The sequence below is a fragment of the Nelumbo nucifera genome, chromosome 4 (genome assembly GCF_055504915.1).
Source record: "Nelumbo nucifera cultivar China Antique chromosome 4, China Antique-T2T, whole genome shotgun sequence".
Classification (NCBI taxonomy): Eukaryota; Viridiplantae; Streptophyta; class Magnoliopsida; order Proteales; family Nelumbonaceae; genus Nelumbo; species Nelumbo nucifera.
Window position 1 is genome coordinate 51,638,384 of NC_142652.1, and position 12,626 is coordinate 51,651,009.

General features: G+C 46.5%; 24 non-coding genes and 3 pseudogenes across 24 annotated transcripts; all 27 read right to left on the reverse strand.

The window, feature by feature from the left end:
• Positions 1-144: 144 nt before the first annotated feature.
• Positions 145-263, reverse strand: LOC148795516 (5S ribosomal RNA). Its single transcript, XR_016072721.1, has one exon. It is a non-coding gene; the product is annotated as a 5S ribosomal RNA (ribosomal RNA).
• Positions 264-617: 354 nt separating this feature from the next.
• On the reverse strand, positions 618-736 carry LOC148795517 (5S ribosomal RNA). Its single transcript, XR_016072170.1, has one exon. It is a non-coding gene; the product is annotated as a 5S ribosomal RNA (ribosomal RNA).
• Positions 737-1,090: 354 nt separating this feature from the next.
• On the reverse strand, positions 1,091-1,209 carry LOC148795518 (5S ribosomal RNA). Its single transcript, XR_016072181.1, has one exon. It is a non-coding gene; the product is annotated as a 5S ribosomal RNA (ribosomal RNA).
• A 356-nt stretch (positions 1,210-1,565) lies between these two features.
• On the reverse strand, positions 1,566-1,684 carry LOC148795519 (5S ribosomal RNA). The gene has a single exon (XR_016073315.1). It is a non-coding gene; the product is annotated as a 5S ribosomal RNA (ribosomal RNA).
• A 355-nt stretch (positions 1,685-2,039) lies between these two features.
• On the reverse strand, positions 2,040-2,158 carry LOC148795520 (5S ribosomal RNA; annotated as a pseudogene).
• Positions 2,159-2,511: 353 nt separating this feature from the next.
• LOC148795521 (5S ribosomal RNA) lies at positions 2,512-2,630 on the reverse strand. Its single transcript, XR_016075750.1, has one exon. It is a non-coding gene; the product is annotated as a 5S ribosomal RNA (ribosomal RNA).
• Positions 2,631-2,985: 355 nt separating this feature from the next.
• LOC148795522 (5S ribosomal RNA) lies at positions 2,986-3,104 on the reverse strand. Its single transcript, XR_016069827.1, has one exon. It is a non-coding gene; the product is annotated as a 5S ribosomal RNA (ribosomal RNA).
• A 355-nt stretch (positions 3,105-3,459) lies between these two features.
• Positions 3,460-3,578, reverse strand: LOC148795523 (5S ribosomal RNA; annotated as a pseudogene).
• Positions 3,579-3,932: 354 nt separating this feature from the next.
• LOC148795524 (5S ribosomal RNA) lies at positions 3,933-4,051 on the reverse strand. The gene has a single exon (XR_016072569.1). It is a non-coding gene; the product is annotated as a 5S ribosomal RNA (ribosomal RNA).
• A 355-nt stretch (positions 4,052-4,406) lies between these two features.
• Positions 4,407-4,525, reverse strand: LOC148795525 (5S ribosomal RNA). The gene has a single exon (XR_016073798.1). It is a non-coding gene; the product is annotated as a 5S ribosomal RNA (ribosomal RNA).
• A 354-nt stretch (positions 4,526-4,879) lies between these two features.
• LOC148795526 (5S ribosomal RNA) lies at positions 4,880-4,998 on the reverse strand. The gene has a single exon (XR_016072402.1). It is a non-coding gene; the product is annotated as a 5S ribosomal RNA (ribosomal RNA).
• Positions 4,999-5,353: 355 nt separating this feature from the next.
• On the reverse strand, positions 5,354-5,472 carry LOC148795527 (5S ribosomal RNA). Its single transcript, XR_016069742.1, has one exon. It is a non-coding gene; the product is annotated as a 5S ribosomal RNA (ribosomal RNA).
• A 354-nt stretch (positions 5,473-5,826) lies between these two features.
• Positions 5,827-5,945, reverse strand: LOC148795528 (5S ribosomal RNA). The gene has a single exon (XR_016072919.1). It is a non-coding gene; the product is annotated as a 5S ribosomal RNA (ribosomal RNA).
• A 355-nt stretch (positions 5,946-6,300) lies between these two features.
• On the reverse strand, positions 6,301-6,419 carry LOC148795529 (5S ribosomal RNA). The gene has a single exon (XR_016075537.1). It is a non-coding gene; the product is annotated as a 5S ribosomal RNA (ribosomal RNA).
• Positions 6,420-6,772: 353 nt separating this feature from the next.
• Positions 6,773-6,891, reverse strand: LOC148795530 (5S ribosomal RNA). The gene has a single exon (XR_016074645.1). It is a non-coding gene; the product is annotated as a 5S ribosomal RNA (ribosomal RNA).
• A 355-nt stretch (positions 6,892-7,246) lies between these two features.
• On the reverse strand, positions 7,247-7,365 carry LOC148795531 (5S ribosomal RNA). Its single transcript, XR_016072722.1, has one exon. It is a non-coding gene; the product is annotated as a 5S ribosomal RNA (ribosomal RNA).
• Positions 7,366-7,719: 354 nt separating this feature from the next.
• Positions 7,720-7,838, reverse strand: LOC148795532 (5S ribosomal RNA). Its single transcript, XR_016072192.1, has one exon. It is a non-coding gene; the product is annotated as a 5S ribosomal RNA (ribosomal RNA).
• Positions 7,839-8,193: 355 nt separating this feature from the next.
• Positions 8,194-8,312, reverse strand: LOC148795533 (5S ribosomal RNA). The gene has a single exon (XR_016073434.1). It is a non-coding gene; the product is annotated as a 5S ribosomal RNA (ribosomal RNA).
• A 353-nt stretch (positions 8,313-8,665) lies between these two features.
• LOC148795534 (5S ribosomal RNA) lies at positions 8,666-8,784 on the reverse strand. The gene has a single exon (XR_016074647.1). It is a non-coding gene; the product is annotated as a 5S ribosomal RNA (ribosomal RNA).
• A 355-nt stretch (positions 8,785-9,139) lies between these two features.
• On the reverse strand, positions 9,140-9,258 carry LOC148795535 (5S ribosomal RNA). Its single transcript, XR_016070715.1, has one exon. It is a non-coding gene; the product is annotated as a 5S ribosomal RNA (ribosomal RNA).
• A 354-nt stretch (positions 9,259-9,612) lies between these two features.
• LOC148795536 (5S ribosomal RNA) lies at positions 9,613-9,731 on the reverse strand. The gene has a single exon (XR_016072203.1). It is a non-coding gene; the product is annotated as a 5S ribosomal RNA (ribosomal RNA).
• A 356-nt stretch (positions 9,732-10,087) lies between these two features.
• Positions 10,088-10,206, reverse strand: LOC148795537 (5S ribosomal RNA). The gene has a single exon (XR_016073316.1). It is a non-coding gene; the product is annotated as a 5S ribosomal RNA (ribosomal RNA).
• Positions 10,207-10,561: 355 nt separating this feature from the next.
• LOC148795538 (5S ribosomal RNA) lies at positions 10,562-10,680 on the reverse strand (annotated as a pseudogene).
• A 353-nt stretch (positions 10,681-11,033) lies between these two features.
• LOC148795539 (5S ribosomal RNA) lies at positions 11,034-11,152 on the reverse strand. The gene has a single exon (XR_016072235.1). It is a non-coding gene; the product is annotated as a 5S ribosomal RNA (ribosomal RNA).
• Positions 11,153-11,507: 355 nt separating this feature from the next.
• On the reverse strand, positions 11,508-11,626 carry LOC148795540 (5S ribosomal RNA). The gene has a single exon (XR_016075746.1). It is a non-coding gene; the product is annotated as a 5S ribosomal RNA (ribosomal RNA).
• A 354-nt stretch (positions 11,627-11,980) lies between these two features.
• Positions 11,981-12,099, reverse strand: LOC148795541 (5S ribosomal RNA). Its single transcript, XR_016072920.1, has one exon. It is a non-coding gene; the product is annotated as a 5S ribosomal RNA (ribosomal RNA).
• Positions 12,100-12,454: 355 nt separating this feature from the next.
• Positions 12,455-12,573, reverse strand: LOC148795542 (5S ribosomal RNA). The gene has a single exon (XR_016069956.1). It is a non-coding gene; the product is annotated as a 5S ribosomal RNA (ribosomal RNA).
• Between the last annotated feature and the right edge of the window lie 53 nt (positions 12,574-12,626).

Sequence of the window (12,626 nt, forward strand, 5' to 3'; positions counted from 1 at the left end):
CCCGGTTTTTGCACGGTTCCCATTCAGTAATGACAATCGTGCCGCAAATGGTCCGAGTATCCGGCACGTTGTTTGCGTTTGTCTCGCCGAAACGACAAATGGAATTTGCAAATACGATATCGAAATAAAATATTAATAAAATTTGGGGTGCAACACGAGGACTTCCCAGGAGGTCACCCATCCTAGTACTACTCTCGCCCAAGCACGCTTAACTTCGGAGTTCTGATGGGATCCTGTGCATTAGTGCTGGTATGATCGCACCCGTTTAATTCATGCTCGCTTAGATCTTTATGCACTATCTTGCTCCCCTCCATTAATTGTTTTAGATTTGAAAAAACTGTGTATGCAGCCTTCCTCCCTTGGTAACCGTGCACAAGCTCCTACGTGAGCAGAGTGTTTGCATTTCAGATCTGCCGCACCCCCGGATAGATGCAATACTATCGCGGGGCCCACAATGCATGACGAATGCCGAAAGCCCGGTTCTTGCATCGTTGCCATTCAGTAATGACGATTGTGCCGCAAATGGTCCGAGTATCCGACGCATTGTTTCCAGTTGTCTCCCAGTAACAACAAATGGAATTTGCAAATACAAATCAAAATAAAATATTAATAAAATTGGGGTGCAACACGAGGACTTCCCAGGAGGTCACCCATCCTAGTACTACTCTCGCCCAAGCACGCTTAACTTCGGAGTTCTGATGGGATCCGGTGCATTAGTGCTGGTATGATCGCACCCGTTTAATTCATGCTCGCTTAGATCTTTATGCACTATCTTGCTCCCCTCCATTAATTGTTTTAGATTTGAAAAAACTGTGTATGCAGCCTTCCTCCCTTGGTAACCGTGCACAAGCTCCTACGTGAGCAAAGTGTTTGTATTTCAGATCTGCCGCACCCCCGGATAGATGCAATACTATCGCGGGGCCCACAATGCATGACGAATGCCGAAAGCCCGGTTCTTGCATCGTTGCCATTCAGTAATGACGATCGTGCCGCAAATGGTCCGAGTATCCGACGCATTGTTTCCAGTTGTCTCCCAGAAACAACAAATGGAATTTGCAAATACAAATCAAAATAAAATATTAATAAAATTGGGGTGCAACACGAGGACTTCCCAGGAGGTCACCCATCCTAGTACTACTCTCGCCCAAGCACGCTTAACTTCGGAGTTCTGATGGGATCCGGTGCATTAGTGCTGGTATGATCGCACCCGTTTAATTCATGCTCGCTTAGATCTTTATGCACTATCTTGCTCCCCTCCATTAATTGTTTTAGACTTGAAAAAAACTGTGTATGCAGCCTTCCTCCCTTGGTAACCGTGCACAAGCTCTTATGTGAGCAGAGTGTTTGCTTTTTAGATCTGCCGCACCCCCGGATAGATGCAAAACTATCGCGGGGCCCACAATGCACGACGAATGCCAAAAGCCCGGTTTTTTCACGGTTCCCATTCAGTAATGACAATCGTGCCGCAAATGGTCCGAGTATCCGGCGCGTTGTTTGCGTTTGTCTCGCCGAAACGACAAATGGAATTTGCAAATACGATATCGAAATAAAATATTAATAAAATTGGGGTGCAACACGAGGACTTCCCAGGAGGTCACCCATCCTAGGACTACTCCCGCCCATGCACACTTAACTTCGGAGTTCTGATGGGATCCGGTGCTTTAGTGCTGGTATGATCGCACCCGTTTAATTCATGCTCGCTTAGATCTTTATGCACTATCTTGCTCCCCTCCATTAATTGTTTTAGACTTGAAAAAACTGTGTATGCAGCCTTCCTCCCTTGGTAACCGTGCACAAGCTCCTACGTGAGCAGAGTGTTTGCTTTTCAGATCTGCCGCACCCCCGGATAGATGCAATACTATCGCGGGGCCCACAATGCACGACGAATGCCAAAAGCCCGGTTTTTGCACGGTTCCCATTCAGTAATGACGATCGTGCCGCAAATGGTCCGAGTATCCGGCGCGTTGTTTGAGTTTGTCTCGCCGAAACGACAAATGGAATTTGCAAATACGATATCGAAATAAAATATTAATAAAATTGGGGTGAAACACAAGGACTTCCCAGGAGGTCACCCATCCTAATACTACTCTCGCCCAAGCACACTTAACTTCGGAGTTCTGATGAGATCCGGTGCATTAGTGCTGGTATGATAGCACCCGTTTAATTCATGCTCGCTTAGATCTTTATGACCTATCTTGCTCCCTTCCATTAATTGTTTTAGATTTGAAAAAAATGTGTATGCAGCCTCTTTCCCTTGGTAACCGTGCACAAGCTCCTACGTGAGCGGAGTGTTTGTTTTTCAGATCTGCCGCACCTCCGGATAGATGCAATACTATCGCGGGGCCCACAATGCATGACGAATGCCGAAAGCCCGGTTCTAGCATCGTGGCCATTCAGTAATGACGATCGTGCCGCAAATGGTCCGAGTATCCGACGCATTGTTTCCAGTATCTCCCAGAAACAACAAATGGAATTTGCAAATATAAATCAAAATAAAATATTAATAAAATTGGAGTGCAACACGAGGACTTCCCAGGAGGTCACCCATCCTAGTACTACTCTCGCCCGAGCACGCTTAACTTCAGAGTTCTGATGGGATCCAGTGCATTAGTGCTGATATGATCGCACCCGTTTAATTCATGCTCGCTTAGATCTTTATGCACTATCTTGCTCCCCTCCATTAATTGTTTTAGACTTGAAAAAACTGTGTATGCAGCCTTCCTCCCTTGGTAACCGTGCACAAGCTTTTACGTGAGCAGAGTGTTTGCTTTTTAGATCTGCCGCACCCCCGGATAGATGCAATACTATCGCGGGGCCCACAATGCACGACGAATGCCAAAAGCCCGGTTTTTGCACGGTTCTCATTCAGTAATGACGATTGTGCCGCAAATGGTCCGAGTATCCGGCGCGTTGTTTGCGTTTGTCTCGCCGAAACGACAAACGGAATTTGCAAATACGATATCGAAATAAAATATTAATAAAATTGGGGTGCAACACGAGGACTTCCCAGGAGGTCACCCATCCTAGGACTACTCCCGCCCATGCACACTTAAGTTCGGAGTTCTGATGGGATCCGGTGCATTAGTGCTGGTATGATCGCACCCGTTTAATTCATGCTCGCTTAGATCTTTATGCACTATCTTGCTCCCCTCCATTAATTGTTTTAGACTTGAAAAAACTGTGTATGCAGCCTTCCTCCCTTGGTAACCGTGCACAAGCTCCTATGTGAGCAGAGTGTTTGCTTTTCAGATCTGCCGCACCCCCGGATAGATGCAATACTATCGCGGGGCCCACAATGCACGACGAATGCCAAAAGCCCGGTTTTTGCACGGTTCCCATTCAGTAATGACGATCGTGCCGCAAATGGTTCGAGTATCCGGCGCGTTGTTTGAGTTTGTCTCGCCGACACGACAAATGGAATTTGCAAATACGATATCGAAATAAAATATTAATAAAATTGGGGTGAAACACAAGGACTTCCCAGGAGGTCACCCATCCTAATACTACTCTCGCCCAAGCACACTTAACTTCGGAGTTCTGATGAGATCCGGTGCATTAGTGCTGGTATGATAGCACCCGTTTAATTCATGCTCGCTTAGATCTTTATGCACTATCTTGCTCCCCTCCATTAATTGTTTTAGATTTGAAAAAACTGTGTATGCAGCCTTCCTCCCTTGGTAACCGTGCACAAGCTCCTACGTGAGCAGAGTGTTTGCTTTTCAGATCTGCCGCACCTCCGGATAGATGCAATACTATCGCGGGGCCCACAATGCACGACGAATGCCGAAAGCCCGGTTCTTGCATCGTTGCCATTCAGTAATGACGATCGTGCCGCAAATGGTCCGAGTATCCGACGCATTGTTTCCAGTTGTCTCCCAGAAACAACAAATGGAATTTGCAAATACAAATCAAAATAAAATATTAATAAAATTGGGGTGCAACACGAGGACTTCCCAGGAGGTCACCCTTCCAAGTACTACTCTCGCCCAAGCACGCTTAACTTCGGAGTTCTGATGAGATCCGGTGCATTAGTGCTGGTATGATCGCACCCGTTTAATTCATGCTCGCTTAGATCTTTGTGCACTATCTTGCTCCCCTCCATTAATTGTTTTAGACTTGAAAAAACTGTGTATGCAGCCTTCCTCCCTTGGTAACCGTGCACAAGCTCCTACGTGAGCAGAGTGTTTGCTTTTCAGATCTGTCGCACCCCCGGATAGATGCAATACTATCGCGGGGCCCACAATGCACGACGAATGCCAAAAGCCCGGTTTTTGCACGGTTCTCATTCAGTAATGACGATCGTGCCGCAAATGGTCCGAGTATCCGGCGCGTTGTTTGCGTTTGTCTCGCCGAAACGACAAATGGAATTTGCAAATACGATATCAAAATAAAATATTAATAAAATTGGGGTGCAACACGAGGACTTCCCAGGAGGTCACCCATCCTAGGACTACTCCCGCCCATGCACACTTAACTTCGGAGTTCTGATGGGATCCGGTGCATTAGTGCTGGTATGATCGCACCCGTTTAATTCATGCTCGCTTAGATCTTTATGCACTATCTTGCTCCCCTCCATTAATTGTTTTAGATTTGAAAAAACTATGTATGCAGCCTTCCTCCCTTGGTAACCGTGCACAAGCTCCTACGTGAGCAGAGTGTTTGCATTTCAGATCTGCCGCACCCCCGGATAGATGCAATACTATCGCGGGGCCCACAATGCATGACGAATGCCGAAAGCCCGGTTCTTGCATCGTTGCCATTCAGTAATGACGATCGTGCCGCAAATGGTCCGAGTATCCGACGCATTGTTTCCAGTTGTCTCCCAGAAACAACATATGGAATTTGCAAATACAAATCAAAATAAAATATTAATAAAGTTGGGGTGCAACACGAGGACTTCCCAGGAGGTCACCCTTCCTAGTACTACTCTCGCCCAAGCACGCTTAACTTCGGAGTTCTGATGAGATCCGGTGCATTAGTGCTGGTATGATCGCACCCGTTTAATTCATGCTCGCTTAGATCTTTATGCACTATCTTGCTCCCCTCCATTAATTGTTTTAGACGTGAAAAAACTGTGTATGCAGCCTTCCTCCCTTGGTAACCGTGCACAAACTCCTACGTGAGCAGAGTGTTTGCTTTTCAGATCTGCCGCACCCCCGGATAGATGCAATACTATCGCGGGGCCCACAATGCACGACGAATGCCAAAAGCCCGGTTTTTGCACGGTTCCCATTCAGTAATGACTATCGTGCCGCAAATGGTCCGAGTATCCGGCACGTTGTTTGCGTTTGTCTCGCCGAAACGACAAATGGAATTTGCAAATACGATATCGAAATAAAATATTAATAAAATTGGGGTGCAACACGAGGACTTCCCAGGAGGTCACCCATCCTAGTAATAGTCTCGCCCAAGCACGCTTAACTTCGGAGTTCTGATGGGATCCTGTGCATTAGTGCTGGTATGATCGCACCCGTTTAATTCATGCTCGCTTAGATCTTTATGCACTATCTTGCTCCCCTCCATTAATTGTTTTAGATTTGAAAAAACTGTGTATGCAGCCTTCCTCCCTTGGTAACCGTGCACAAGCTCATACGTGAGCAGAGTGTTTGCATTTCAGATCTGCCGCACCCCCGGATAGATGCAATACTATCGCGGGGCCCACAATGCATGACGAATGCCGAAAGCCCGGTTCTTGCATCGTTGCCATTCAGTAATGACGATCGTGCCGCAAATGGTCCGAGTATCCGACGCATTGTTTCCAGTTGTCTCCCAGAAACAACAAATGGAATTTGCAAATACAAATCAAAATAAAATATTAATAAAATTGGGGTGCAACACGAGGACTTCCCAGGAGGTCACCCATCCTAGTACTACTCTCGCCCAAGAACGCTTAACTTCGGAGTTCTGATGGGATCCGGTGCATTAGTGCTGGTATGATCACACCCGTTTAATTCATGCTCGCTTAGATCTTTATGCACTATCTTGCTCCCCTCCATTAATTGTTTTAGACTTGAAAAAACTGTGTATGCAGCCTTCCTCCCTTGGTAACCGTGCACAAGCTCTTACGTGAGCAGAGTGTTTGCTTTTTAGATCTGCCGCACCCCCGGATAGATGCAATACTATCGCGGGGCCCACAATGCACGACGAATGCCAAAAGCCCGGTTTTTGCACGGTTCCCATTCAGTAATGACGATCGTGCCGCAAATGGTCCGAGTATCCGGCGCGTTGTTTGAGTTTGTCTCGCCGAAACGACAAATGGAATTTGCAAATACGATATCGAAATAAAATATTAATAAAATTGGGGTGCAACACAAGGACTTCCTAGGAGGTCACCCATCCTAATACTACTCTCGCCCAAGCACACTTAACTTCGGAGTTCTGATGGGATCCGGTGCATTAGTGCTGGTATGATCGCACCCGTTTAATTCATGCTCGCTTAGATCTTTATGACCTATCTTGCTCCCTTCCATTAATTGTTTTAGATTTGAAAAAAATGTGTATGCAGCCTTCTTCCCTTGGTAACCGTGCACAAGCTCCTACGTGAGCGGAGTGTTTGCTTTTCAGATCTGCCGCACCTCCGGATAGATGCAATACTATCGTGGGGCCCACAATGCATGACGAATGCCGAAAGCCCGGTTCTTGCATCGTGGCCATTCAGTAATGACGATCGTGCCGCAAATGGTCCGAGTATCCGACGCATTGTTTCCAGTATCTCCCAGAAACAACAAATGGAATTTCCAAATACAAATCAAAATAAAATATTAATAAAATTGGGGTGCAACACGAGGACTTCCCAGGAGGTCACCCATCCTATTACTACTCTCGCCCAAGCACGCTTAACTTCGGAGTTCTGATGGGATCCAGTGCATTAGTGCTGGTATGATCGCACCCGTTTAATTCATGCTCGCTTAGATCTTTATGCACTATCTTGCTCCCCTCCATTAATTGTTTTAGACTTGAAAAAACTGTGTATGCAGCCTTCCTCCCTTGGTAACCGTGCACAAGCTCCTACGTGAGCAGAGTGTTTGCTTTTCAGATCTGCCGCACCCCCTGATAGATGCAATAATATCGCGGGGCCCACAATGCACGATGAATGCCAAAAGCCCGGTTTTTGCACGGTTCCCATTCAGTAATGACAATCGTGCCGCAAATGGTCCGAGTATCTGGCACGTTGTTTGCGTTTGTCTCGCCGAAACGACAAATGGAATTTGCAAATACGATATCGAAATAAAATATTAATAAAATTGGGGTGCAACACGAGGACTTCCCAGGAGGTCACCCATCCTAGTACTACTCTCGCCCAAGCACGCTTAACTTCGGAGTTCTGATGGGATCCTGTGCATTAGTGCTGGTATGATCGCACCCGTTTAATTCATGCTCGCTTAGATCTTTATGCACTATCTTGCTCCCCTCCATTAATTGTTTTAGATTTGAAAAAACTGTGTATGCAGCCTTCCTCCCTTGGTAACCGTGCACAAGCTCCTACGTGAGCAGAGTGTTTGCATTTCAGATCTGCCGCACCCCCGGATAGATGCAATACTATCGCGGGGCCCACAATGCATGACGAATGCCGAAAGCCCGGTTCTTGCATCGTTGCCATTCAGTAATGACGATTGTGCCGCAAATGGTCCGAGTATCCGACGCATTGTTTCCAGTTGTCTCCCAGAAACAACAAATGGAATTTGCAAATACAAATCAAAATAAAATATTAATAAAATTGGGGTGCAACACGAGGACTTCCCAGGAGGTCACCCATCCTAGTACTACTCTCGCCCAAGCACGCTTAACTTCGGAGTTCTGATGGGATCCGGTGCATTAGTGCTGGTATGATCGCACCCGTTTAATTCATGCTCGCTTAGATCTTTATGCACTATCTTGCTCCCCTCCATTAATTGTTTTAGATTTGAAAAAACTGTGTATGCAGCCTTCCTCCCTTGGTAACCGTGCACAAGCTCGTACGTGTGCAGAGTGTTTGCATTTCAGATCTGCCGCACCCCCGGATAGATGCAATACTATCGCGGGGCCCACAATGCACGACGAATGCCAAAAGCCCGGTTTTTGCACGGTTCCCATTCAGTAATGACAATCGTGCCGCAAATGGTCCGAGTATCCGGCACGTTGTTTGCGTTTGTCTCACCGAAACGACAAATGGAATTTGCAAATACGATATCGAAATAAAATATTAATAAAATTGGGGTGCAACACGAGGACTTCCCCGGAGGTCACCCATCCTAGTACTACTCTCGCCCAAGCACACTTAATTTCGGAGTTCTGATGGGATCCGGTGCATTTGTGCTGGTATGATCGCACCCGTTTAATTCATGCTCGCTTAGATCTTTGTGAACTATCTTGCTCCCTTCCATTAATTGTTTTAGATTTGAAAAAAATGTGTATGCAGCCTTCTTCCCTTGGTAACCGTGCACAAGCTCCTACGTGAGCGGAGTGTTTGCTTTTCAGATCTGCCGCACCTCCGGATAGATGCAATACTATCGTGGGGCCCACAATGCATGACGAATGCCGAAAGCCCGGTTCTTGCATCGTGGCCATTCAGTAATGACGATCGTGCCGCAAATGGTCCGAGTATCCGACGCATTGTTTCCAGTATCTCCCAGAAACAACAAATGGAATTTCCAAATACAAATCAAAATAAAATATTAATAAAATTGGGGTGCAACACGAGGACTTCCCAGGAGGTCACCCATCCTATTACTACTCTCGCCCAAGCACGCTTAACTTCGGAGTTCTGATGGGATCCAGTGCATTAGTGCTGGTATGATCGCACCCGTTTAATTCATGCTCGCTTAGATCTTTATGCACTATCTTGCTCCCCTCCATTAATTGTTTTAGACTTGAAAAAACTGTGTATGCAGCCTTCCTCCCTTGGTAACCGTGCACAAGCTCCTACGTGAGCAGAGTGTTTGCTTTTCAGATCTGCCGCACCCCCTGATAGATGCAATAATATCGCGGGGCCCACAATGCACGATGAATGCCAAAAGCCCGGTTTTTGCACGGTTCCCATTCAGTAATGACAATCGTGCCGCAAATGGTCCGAGTATCCGGCACGTTGTTTGCGTTTGTCTCGCCGAAACGACAAATGGAATTTGCAAATACGATATCGAAATAAAATATTAATAAAATTGGGGTGCAACACGAGGACTTCCCAGGAGGTCACCCATCCTAGTACTACTTTCGCCCAAGCACGCTTAAGTTCGGAGTTCTGATGGGATCCTGTGCATTAGTGCTGGTATGATCGCACCCGTTTAATTCATGCTCGCTTAGATCTTTATGCACTATCTTACTCCCCTCCATTAATTGTTTTAGATTTGAAAAAACTGTGTATGCAGCCTTCCTCCCTTGGTAACCGTGCACAAGCTCCTACGTGAGCAAAGTGTTTGTATTTCAGATCTGCCGCGCCCCCGGATAGATGCAATACTATCGCGGGGCCCACAATGCATGACGAATGCCGAAAGCCCGGTTCTTGCATCGTTGCCATTCAGTAATGACGATCGTGCCGCAAATGGTCCGAGTATCCGACGCATTGTTTCCAGTTGTCTCCCAGAAACAACAAATGGAATTTGCAAATACAAATCAAAATAAAATATTAATAAAATTGGGGTGCAACACGAGGACTTCCCAGGAGGTCACCCATCCTAGTACTACTCTCGCCCAAGCACGCTTAACTTCGGAGTTCTGATGGGATCCGGTGCATTAGTGCTGGTATGATCGCACCCGTTTAATTCATGCTCGCTTAGATCTTTATGCACTATCTTGCTCCCCTCCATTAATTGTTTTAGACTTGAAAAAAACTGTGTATGCAGCCTTCCTCCCTTGGTAACCGTGCACAAGCTCTTATGTGAGCAGAGTGTTTGCTTTTTAGATCTGCCGCACCCCCGGATAGATGCAAAACTATCGCGGGGCCCACAATGCACGACGAATGCCAAAAGCCCGGTTTTTTCACGGTTCCCATTCAGTAATGACAATCGTGCCGCAAATGGTCCGAGTATCCGGCGCGTTGTTTGCGTTTGTCTCGCCGAAACGACAAATGGAATTTGCAAATACGATATCGAAATAAAATATTAATAAAATTGGGGTGCAACACGAGGACTTCCCAGGAGGTCACCCATCCTAGGACTACTCCCGCCCATGCACACTTAACTTCGGAGTTCTGATGGGATCCGGTGCTTTAGTGCTGGTATGATCGCACCCGTTTAATTCATGCTCGCTTAGATCTTTATGCACTATCTTGCTCCCCTCCATTAATTGTTTTAGACTTGAAAAAACTGTGTATGCAGCCTTCCTCCCTTGGTAACCGTGCACAAGCTCCTACGTGAGCAGAGTGTTTGCTTTTCAGATCTGCCGCACCCCCGGATAGATGCAATACTATCGCGGGGCCCACAATGCACGACGAATGCCAAAAGCCCGGTTTTTGAACGGTTCCCATTCAGTAATGACGATCGTGCCGCAAATGGTCCGAGTATCCGGCGCGTTGTTTGAGTTTGTCTCGCCGAAACGACAAATGGAATTTGCAAATACGATATCGAAATAAAATATTAATAAAATTGGGGTGAAACACAAGGACTTCCCAGGAGGTCACCCATCCTAATACTACTCTCGCCCAAGCACACTTAACTTCGGAGTTCTGATGAGATCCGGTGCATTAGTGCTGGTATGATAGCACCCGTTTAATTCATGCTCGCTTAGATCTTTATGACCTATCTTGCTCCCTTCCATTAATTGTTTTAGATTTGAAAAAAATGTGTATGCAGCCTCTTTCCCTTGGTAACCGTGCACAAGCTCCTACGTGAGCGGAGTGTTTGTTTTTCAGATCTGCCGCACCTCCGGATAGATGCAATACTATCGCGGGGCCCACAATGCATGACGAATGCCGAAAGCCCGGTTCTAACATCGTGGCCATTCAGTAATGACGATCGTGCCGCAAATGGTCCGAGTATCCGACGCATTGTTTCCAGTATCTCCCAGAAACAACAAATGGAATTTGCAAATATAAATCAAAATAAAATATTAATAAAATTGGAGTGCAACACGAGGACTTCCCAGGAGGTCACCCATCCTAGTACTACTCTCGCCCGAGCACGCTTAACTTCAGAGTTCTGATGGGATCCGGTGCATTAGTGCTGGTATGATCGCACCCGTTTAATTCATGCTCGCTTAGATCTTTATGCACTATCTTGCTCCCCTCCATTAATTGTTTTAGACTTGAAAAAACTGTGTATGCAGCCTTCCTCCCTTGGTAACCGTGCACAAGCTTTTACGTGAGCAGAGTGTTTGCTTTTTAGATCTGCCGCACCCCCGGATAGATGCAATACTATCGCGGGGCCCACAATGCACGACGAATGCCAAAAGCCCGGTTTTTGCACGGTTCTCATTCAGTAATGACGATTGTGCCGAAAATGGTCCGAGTATCCGGCGCGTTGTTTGCGTTTGTCTCGCCGAAACGACAAATGGAATTTGCAAATACGATATCGAAATAAAATATTAATAAAATTGGGGTGCAACACGAGGACTTCCCAGGAGGTCACCCATCCTAGGACTACTCCCGCCCAAGAACACTTAACTTCGGAGTTCTGATGGGATCCGGTGCATTAGTGCTGGTATGATCGCACCCGTTTAATTCATGCTCGCTTAGATCTTTATGCACTATCTTGCTCCCCTCCATTAATTGTTTTAGACTTGAAAAAACTGTGTATGCAGCCTTCCTCCCTTGGTAACCGTGCACAAGCTCGTACGTGAGCAGAGTGTTTGCATTTCAGATCTGCCGCACCCCCGGATAGATGCAATACTATCGCGGGGCCCACAATGCACGACGAATGCCAAAAGCCCGGTTTTTGCACGGTTCCCATTCAGTAATGACGATCGTGCCGCCAATGGTCCGAGTATCCGACGCATTGTTTCCAGTTGTCTCCCAGAAACAACAAATGGAATTTGCAAATACAAATCAAAATAAAATATTAATAAAATTGGGGTGCAACACGAGGACTTCCCAGGAGGTCACCCATCCTAGTACTACTCTCGCCCAAGAACGCTTAACTTCGGAGTTCTGATGGGATCCGGTGCATTAGTGCTGGTATGATCACACCCGTTTAATTCATGCTCGCTTAGATCTTTATGCACTATCTTGCTCCCCTCCATTAATTGTTTTAGACTTGAAAAAACTGTGTATGCAGCCTTCCTCCCTTGGTAACCGTGCACAAGCTCTTACGTGAGCAGAGTGTTTGCTTTTTAGAACTGCCGCACCCCCGGATAGATGCAATACTATCGCGGGGCCCACAATGCACGACGAATGCCAAAAGCCCGGTTTTTGCACGGTTCCCATTCAGTAATGACGATCGTGCCGCAAATGGTCCGAGTATCCGGCGCGTTGTTTGAGTTTGTCTCGCCGAAACGACAAATGGAATTTGCAAATACGATATCGAAATAAAATATTAATAAAATTGGGGTGCAACACAAGGACTTCCCAGGAGGTCACACATCCTAATACTACTCTCGCCCAAGCACACTTAACTTCGGAGTTCTGATGGGATCCGGTGCATTAGTGCTGGTATGATCGCACCCATTTAATTCATGCTCGCTTAGATCTTTATGACCTATCTTGCTCCCTTCCATTA